This window comes from Ornithorhynchus anatinus, chromosome 5 (genome assembly GCF_004115215.2).
Source record: "Ornithorhynchus anatinus isolate Pmale09 chromosome 5, mOrnAna1.pri.v4, whole genome shotgun sequence".
Lineage (NCBI taxonomy): Eukaryota > Metazoa > Chordata > Mammalia > Monotremata > Ornithorhynchidae > Ornithorhynchus > Ornithorhynchus anatinus.
Window position 1 is genome coordinate 26,246,367 of NC_041732.1, and position 8,563 is coordinate 26,254,929.

General features: G+C 41.5%; 1 non-coding gene across 1 annotated transcript; it reads right to left on the bottom strand.

Annotated features, from left to right (window-relative positions):
- Nucleotides 1-926: 926 nt before the first annotated feature.
- On the bottom strand, nucleotides 927-1,062 carry LOC114812744. The gene has a single exon (XR_003760394.1). It is a non-coding gene; the product is annotated as a small nucleolar RNA SNORA7 (small nucleolar RNA).
- Nucleotides 1,063-8,563: the final 7,501 nt, after the last annotated feature.

Consider the following 8,563-nt stretch of genomic DNA (forward strand, 5'->3'; position numbering starts at 1 on the left):
TTCAGTCCCTGCTCTGCCCCCTCTAAACTATAAACTCCCCGCTAGATGGTAAGCTCATTTTGGGAAGAGAATGTGTCTGTTAAAGTGTTACATTGTGCTCTCTCAAGAGCTTAGTAGAGTGTTCTGCACCCAGTAAGCACTTAATAAATATGACTGGCTGTATGACTTGCCCACTTGACTGCTGTGTGACCTGGAGCAAATCACTTAATTGCACCTTGGTTTCCTCATTTGTGAAATGTAGAAGAAATACCATCTCTTAGTCCCCATTAGTAATAATAATGATAATAACAATTAATGGTACTTGTTAAGCACTTACTACATTCCAAGCACTGTTCTAAGTGCTAGGGTAAAAACAAGGTAAATAGATTGTCCCACAGGGGGCTCACGGCCTTAATCCCCATTTTATAGATGAGGTGACTGAGGCACAGAGAAGTTAGTGGCTTGTCCTGGGTCACACAGTAGACAAGTGGTGGAGCAGTATTAGAACCCATGTCCTCTGGTTCCCACGCCTGTGCTCTTTCCACTAAGCCATCTGGCTTCTCAATTAAATTGTGAGATTGAGATTGTCTTTTAGCTTCTTTCATCAGACTGTGAACCCCAAGTGGGAGAGAGATGACTTGATTTGATTATATTTTATTTACCCCAGTACTTAGAATGATGTTTGGGACATACTGGATGCTTAACAGATACCAAAATGACTACATACTTAGCCAGTTGTCTTATGCTGTCAAGTCATCTCTGACCCATGGACACAGCTCTCCCAGAACTCCCCATTCTCCACCTGAAATCAGTCTGGTAGTGTATCCAGAGGGTTTTCTTGGTAAAATTACAGAAGTAGTTTTCCATTTCCTCCTACATGCAGTAAACTTGGGAGTCCGCTCTCAACTCTCTCCCATGCCACTGCTGACCAGCACAGGTGAGGTTTGACTTGTAGCATATTGCCTTCCAATTGCTAGCCAATGGCCAAGCTAGGAATGGAAAGGGTAGGCCTCTGCTTGACTCTCCCTCCCGTAGCCGAGACTGGTAGAGTACTGGACACTCTTCAGATGTGATCCTGAGGCAGAGGGTGCTTAGCCTGTTGGAGAATTTCAAATACAACTCAAGCAGCCTGTTGGCTTGTTTGAGGATCTATAAGGTCCAAGCCATGGTACAGCTAAAGTGGCAACCTTGGCAGTTATTTTGCCACCATAATTACTATACTGTAATTGTAGACAGGAAACATGCCTACCAACTAAGTTATACTGTACTCTCCCAAGTGCTGTACATAAGTAGGTGCTAAATTCATTCATTCAAATAGTATTTTTTGAGTGCTTACTATGAGCAGAACACTGTACTAAATGCTTGGAATGTACAATTCAGCAACAGAGACAATCCCTGCCCAGTGACGGACTTGCTAATGGGGGAAGAGAGATGGACAAAAACAAGATGACATAATCAAGATAAATAGAATCAAGGGGAAGTACATCTCATTAACAAAATAAATAGGGTAATAAAATATATACAAATGAGCACAGTGCTGAGGGGAGGAGAAGGGAGAGGGGGAGGGGGAGGGGCAGGGGGAAAGAGGGCTTAGCTGAGGGGAGGTGAAGGGGGGAAAGGGAGGGAGCAGAGGGTGGAGAGGGAGCAGAGAGGGAGCAGAGGGAAAAGGGGAAGCTCAGTCTGGGAAGGCCTCTTGGAGGAGGTAAGCTCTCTGTAGGGTCTTGAAGAGGGGAAGAGAGTTAGTTTGGCGGAGGTAGGGAGGGAGGGCATTCCAGGACTGCGGGAGGATGTGGGCCAGGGATCGACGACGGGATAGGTGTGAATGGGGGACGGTGAGGAGGTGAGCGGCAACAGAGGAGCAGAGCGTGTGGAGTGGGCAGTAGAAAGAGAGAAGGGAGGTGAGGTAGGAGGAGGCAAGGTAATGCAGAGTCTTGAAGCCCAGAGTGAGAAGTTTTTGTTTCATGCGGAGGTTTATGGGCAACCACTGGAGGTTTTTAAGGAGGGGAGTGACATGCCCAGAGTGTTTCTGCAGAAAGATGATCCGGGCAGCGGAATGAAGAATAGACTGGAGTGGGGAGAGACAGGAGGAAGGGAGGTCAAGAGAAGGCTGACACAATAATCCAGCCAGGATATTATGAGAGCATAAATACCAATGATTGGTTGATTGATTGATTAGAAAGAGAAAAAGAGGGCTCTTGTACATTATGAAATTTCCCTCTCTCCTAGAAACCTTCAGTACTCCTCCATTGTCCCTCATGTTTAAGGGGCATAGAAACAGGAAGACCCAAATTCTAGCATGCATGAAGCATGAGACATTGACTTTGTGATTTCCTAATTAATTTTGTTCCTGGAAATCAGCAGCTGAGTACTTCACCACAACTGGATGTCTTGTTAAAGTAGCAGAAGGGCTATATATGAATTAAAATCTCCCTGTTGAGTTTCTACATCACAAACTGAGAACATTCTGAACTTGCAACAGATTTATGTCATGATCCTATGTTAAGTCTGTGCACAGGGTTAAATAAGAAGTGTTGGTTCATAGCTCAGACACTTTTGAGAGTGACAAGGCCTTGGGCATCAGAGAGCAGGCTTGCCTCTCACCTCTAGTCCTTTACAATTGTATTACTGGCAGAAGGAATAACAGAGAAGGAATTCTAAAACTGACTTCCTCTACAGCCTTGGGCAAGTAGACTGACCCTCCACCTCAGCTTTTCAGAGTCAGGAAAATCAAGCCCAGAGTATATTCTAGAGTTGCTTGTGAGAGATCATTAGTTGGAAAGATTGAATTCTTCATTTTTCCTCTCCAGTTTTCATTTTTCCCCCTTATCCAGAGCTAGTCAATAACTACCCCCAGACATTTACCTCATGACTTAGTTTTGGATTTCTTCTTTTCTCATCACCTAAACAGACACTTGCCAAACCTACACAGCTCTGAAAGCCACTGTTCTCTCTTTATCCTCAGAGACAGCTTTTTTCTGTGCCTCAATCTAACTACTGCAGTTTTGTTATCTCTTTTTTCCCCCTTGATTCAAATCCCTTCACTTGCTTTTCTGTCTATTGAGTCAAATTCATTATTCTTTTCCTCATTTCTAAGTCTCTGTACCACTTTACCCTATCTTGTCAAACCTTTCTCCTTCTTCTCCATATTCTTCCTGCTGCCCACCCAGTGACCCTGACTCGTGCTGTATTTTTTTGTCAAATCTATTTCTGTTTTCTACCTTGCTCATATGCTTGAAATAGCTTAGCTTTCACATTTCATTACATTCTTCTCTTTAAAATTCTTGCTGAAAATTAATTCCTTCATTTTAACACCCACCCTCAAATTTTCCTTTGTTAGGTAAATTAAAAACTAATTGACATCTACAAGGTACTATCTTCTCAAATGTTATTTTGTACACCTGAATTAGTTTAGTTTACACTTTAATTCAGTGGATATAATTATTGTCTTTTACAATATGGAGTTAGTGTGCATCATAAAATGGAAGGAAGCCATGAAAACGTGGTGGTATATTTCAGAATTTACTACTTTCTAAACCCTTTGAAACCAAACTTTAACAGTTAATTGTGTATGAATTGCTTTGGATCTTATTTGACTCTCTTGTTCCCTCTCCAACTCCCCCCTCCTTCTCTCTCTCTCTGTTTCTCTTTCTCCTATCCACCCCCCTTGATGGAAGGCATCTCAGTTTTGTTTAAGGCCATTATGAATAAGGATCCTTTTAATCCATTGACAAAATTCAATTTCTGACTGCCATAATCCAGATGAAGGAGGAGAAAACACACAAGGAATTTGCCACTTCATGAAGTAATTTCATTCCACAGCCTAAAATCGTTACTAACCTCTGCAACACTTAATTAATTGAAATGACTCTAGCCATGGGACTCTGTGGTGAAGAGGTCTCTAATAGTTACATGAGATTCGACCTGGAATTCAGTTAGAGCTAAAAGATACTTGAACAACATTTTCAAGGGATGAAAAATGAAGACCTTGTTGAATTTAATCAATCACCTTATTTCTTTTTCCTCCCTCTTGTTTTTCCTGAGGGATTTCATAAATTTAATTATTTGCCTGATGATATATACAAAGTACCTACCTAAGCACAAGTTGGGTTGCAGAAACAAAGGAGGCATCAGGGGTTGAGGATACTTAGCAAATTTAGTTTTGGATTAGTTCATGGATAGAGATATGATTCTATCTACAATGAAGTTTTTTGTAGATTCAGATGAAGTCTACCATGAGTGGACAAGATCAGTGCTTGAAGAATTCCTGATTTTTATAAACAAGAGATGTCACTACATCACCAGATGATAGCCAAAAAAATTAAACAGATAAAAGCTAATGCCATGGCAGCAAAGCCAAATTAAGAGTTAGATGTCTCAAAGAGTAAGATGCAAAATACAAAGGATTAATCAAAATCTTTCCTCCTGGACAGGAAGGTATAAAATAATAACAATAATTATGGTACTTGTTAAGTGCTTACTCTGTGCTAAGCACTCTTCTAAGTGCTCTCCCCCACCCCCAGTTTAGACTGTGAGCCCATCATTGGACAGGGATTGTCTCTATCCGTTGCCAAATTGTACATTCCACGTGCTCATTACTGTGCTCTGTACATAGTAAGCACTCAATAAATGCTATTGAATGAATGAATGAATGCTGGGGTAGTTACAAGTTAATCAGGTTGGACACTTTTCCTGCCCTTCATGGGGCTCACAATCTTAACTCCAGCAGATAAGTGGTAGAGCCAGGATTAGAACTCAGGTTCTTCTATCTCCCAGTCCTGTGCTCTATACACTAATAATAATAATAATGTTTGTATTTGTAAAGTGCTTACTATGTGTCAAGCACTGTTCTAAGCGCTAAGCCATGCTGCTTCTAGTATACACCAACTATGCCTAAAGACCACCACTTGAACTTTCTGAAAAGTGAATTTGATTAGAATGAATTAGATTTGGAAAATTCTGCAGAGATGGTAACAAAAGTTTGCTAATTATGAAATTTAATAAGGGCTTACTATATCCTAAGTGTTGGGGTAGATAGAAGATAATCAGATAGGACCAAGTCATTGTCTCACATGAAGGAGAGCAGGCATCTTATCCCCTTTTTCAGATCAGAAAACTAAGGCAAGAAAAAGTTAAATGATTTGCCCTAAGTCATATACCAGATCAGTAAAGAGAGTTGGGTTTGAAACCAAGATCTTCTAACTCCCAGCGCCATGCTCTTTCCACTTGCTTGGCTCTCCAAACTCTAAGCTTCCTGTGAGCAGGGATCAAGCCTGCCAATTCTATTGTGTTATACTCTCCCAAGCACTTAGTTCAGTGCTCTGGGCACAGTAAATGATCAATAAATACCACTGATTGGATCCAGCTAATATCTTAAATAATCTTACCATTTGTTACTAACACTTGTTTTAAGTGCTTACTATGTGCCAAATATTGTACAGTGTGCTGAGGTAGATACAAAATATTCACACTTTCAAGACTTTACCCATAAAGTTTCAATATGAATAGGTGGAAAGGTTGGTTCATATCTTGAACAAGTCAGCATCATTTGTGGGCCATGAAAGCTTAAATATCTCTTAGGACCTGAAGGCTGAAGAACACCAAAGAAATAAAACCAAGGTCCCCTAGCTTTAAAGGCTTTATGTGAGAAATTTATTCAGTGCTCAGTGCCATGAAAGGGGCTGGGGAATGACCACAGAATATGTAATAAGTTGGAAGGTGAGGGATAGAAGTAGAGGAGGAAGAAGAATGAGAGTGCTTAATACAGTGCAAGTGCTTCATACAGTACTTAGTGCTTAGCACCGTAAGTGCTCAATAAATACCTTGATTGATTGAGCGGTGATGGAAAGATAGATGAGGGAAGGGAGTAAGGAAAGAGAAAAAATAGGGTCAGTACTTAAAAAATCAACAAAAATTACTTTGGGTGACATTGATTGGTGCTCATATCCTGAAAGGAATAATTTTGTTCATAATCTATTTCAAATGGCATAGTATGGATCTAGAAGGCATTCAGTAGAACTGGATGATGAGGATGATAGTGATGGTGATGTTCACAATGAGGTACTGTGAGTCAGGTGCCAGAGTGCCAAGAAAGTTCAATTTAATTTCAAAGGCATAGCTGTTAATGATATCTAAAGGGGAATAACAAAGGAGATCTAAGACGTTTTTCAATCTTCCAATACGATTAGAATCGTATTGGCTTGAAACCCCTTCATAGATTTATGTAGTAGACACATTACATAGTTCAATAATGGTCCTCACTTTTACTGCAGATTAAATGTAAAGAAAATGACCCAGAACTTGGTATCAAGACTTAGTTGCGGTATCAACTGATGTAACCAAAGTCAGTCAGGAGAATTTATCTAGGGTCAGTCAGTCAGTCAGTCAGTCAATCACATTTATTGAGCACTTACTATGTGCAAAACACTGTACTAAGCACTTGGGAGAGTACAGTATAGCAAGGTAACAGACCCAGTCCCTGCCCACAGTGAACTTACTCTCTTGAGGGGGAGACAGACATTAATATAAATAAATAAAGAAATAAATACAATTACAGATATGTTCATAATTGTTATAGGGCTGGGAGGGAAGCTAGCGTGGCTCACGGGAAAGAGCACGGGCTTTGGAGTCAGAGGTCATGGGTTCGAACCCCAGCTCTGCCACTTGCCAGCTGTGTGACTTTGGGCAAGTCACTTAACTTCTCGGTGCCTCAGTTCCCTCATCTGTAAAATGGGGATTAAGACTGTGAGCCCCACGTGGGACAACCTGATTCCCCTGTGTCTACCCCAGCGCTTAGAACAGTGCTCGGCACATAGTAAGCGCTTAACAAATACCAACATTATTATTAAATAAAGGGAGCAAGTCAAGGTCATGCAGAATGGAGTAAGAGAGGAGGAAAGGAGAGCTTAATGAGGGAAGGCCTCTTGGAGGTGAAATGCCGTCATTAAGGCTTCAAAGGAGGGTAGAGTAAATTGTCCTTCAGATATGAAGAGGGAGAACCAGCCAGAGGCAGGATGTGGGCAAGAAGTCAGCAGATAGCTAGAAAAGATTAAGGTACAGTGAGAAAGTTAGCTTTAGAGGAGTGTGAAGATGAGGCCCCTCTAGAGAGAGGAGCAGGGCAGAGCGTGTTGTCTAGGGAGAGCCAGATTTCAGTGATGGCAAGGAGGAGCAGTGATTGGGTTAAGAACAGGTTAATAATGAAAGGAAACCTCCCCATGAAGAAGCAGGGGTTCCACAGGCCAAATTTGACTGAGACTGTGGGTGGGAGGGTTTCTAGGGGAGGGGCCAACATGAGGGGTGAGAAGGGGCTGAATGGCAGAGACGGGTTGGAGCTGGAGAAAGACAATGAGGGGTGTCACTGGGACAGGATGACAGGGATGGGGAGGCGGAGAGGAGTGGAGACTGTACAAAGGGTGAGGAGTGGTTGGATGGAGGAGCGGGAGGAAGAAGTGTGTTGGGAGAAGGTGTGTTGGAGGGCAGAGGTTGAGGAGATATGGGGGCATCAGAGAAGCTTAAGCATTGTAGATAAGGAGATCGACAGCAATAACCCTTTAATCCGGCGATTTCTTGAGTAGATTGTTGAGTTGTGTTCAGGTCCTTAGGTCCTTGAGGGTGAAGATGCCAGTGTTAAAGAGAAAATAGTGGCTCAGTCCACTGTGTGCAGAGCATGCTGTACTAAGCACTTGGGTGAAATCAATAGAATTACTAGACATGCTCCCTGTCCTCAAAGAGCTTAAAATTGTGTAGAAAAGATAGGCACTAAAATAAAGTAGGAGGACACAATTGAAAAAATGTAAAGGTTTGGGCACCCTTAACAGATTGTGATTCAGAAAATAGTCCAAGGAATTTTATGAAGATTGTAAATATGGATGTTTTGTTTTAGACAGCTCACAGAGGATAAAGTGGAGATTTAAATATCAACCAATTAATTAGTTTAGTGCAGATGACTAGATAATCTAAGCCAAAATGTCTGCTTTAGGCCCAGAACTATGTACATTAATTGGCTTGGCCGAATAAGAGCAAATTCTCTGCTTCCTTTTTAGTTGTTTGACATAAGAGCAGTGTTGACAAGAACATGATGGATTTCTTTCTGATCACTAATTTAAGGGAGCAATGTGATACAGGTTATGTATCATTCTGCTGAATACAGTCATCCATTATACTTGTAATGGATCCCTAAAAATGCTGAAGAAAATTGAATCAGGAGGCTAGCACCAAGAAAACTCTGGACTGTTGAGAAACATTTGACTTCTCTCAGAAAAATGTTCTCTGGAAATTTACAGAAGTATGGGTTCCAGTCACTATTGCCAGTGCTCTAACTTACTTTTTCAATTCATTCATTAAATCGTATTTATTGAACGTTTACTAAGTGCAGTACACTGCACTAAGCACTTGGAATGTATAATTCGGCAACAGATAGAGATAATCCCTGCCCAACAACGAGCTCACAGTCTAAACGACAGGCTCATCATGAAACCCAAAGCTGGACCCCAGCATGGCCTAGTGGATAGAGCATGGGCCAGGGAGTCAGAAGGACCTGGGTTCTAATCCCAGCACAGCCATGTGTCTGTTGCATGACCTTAAGCAA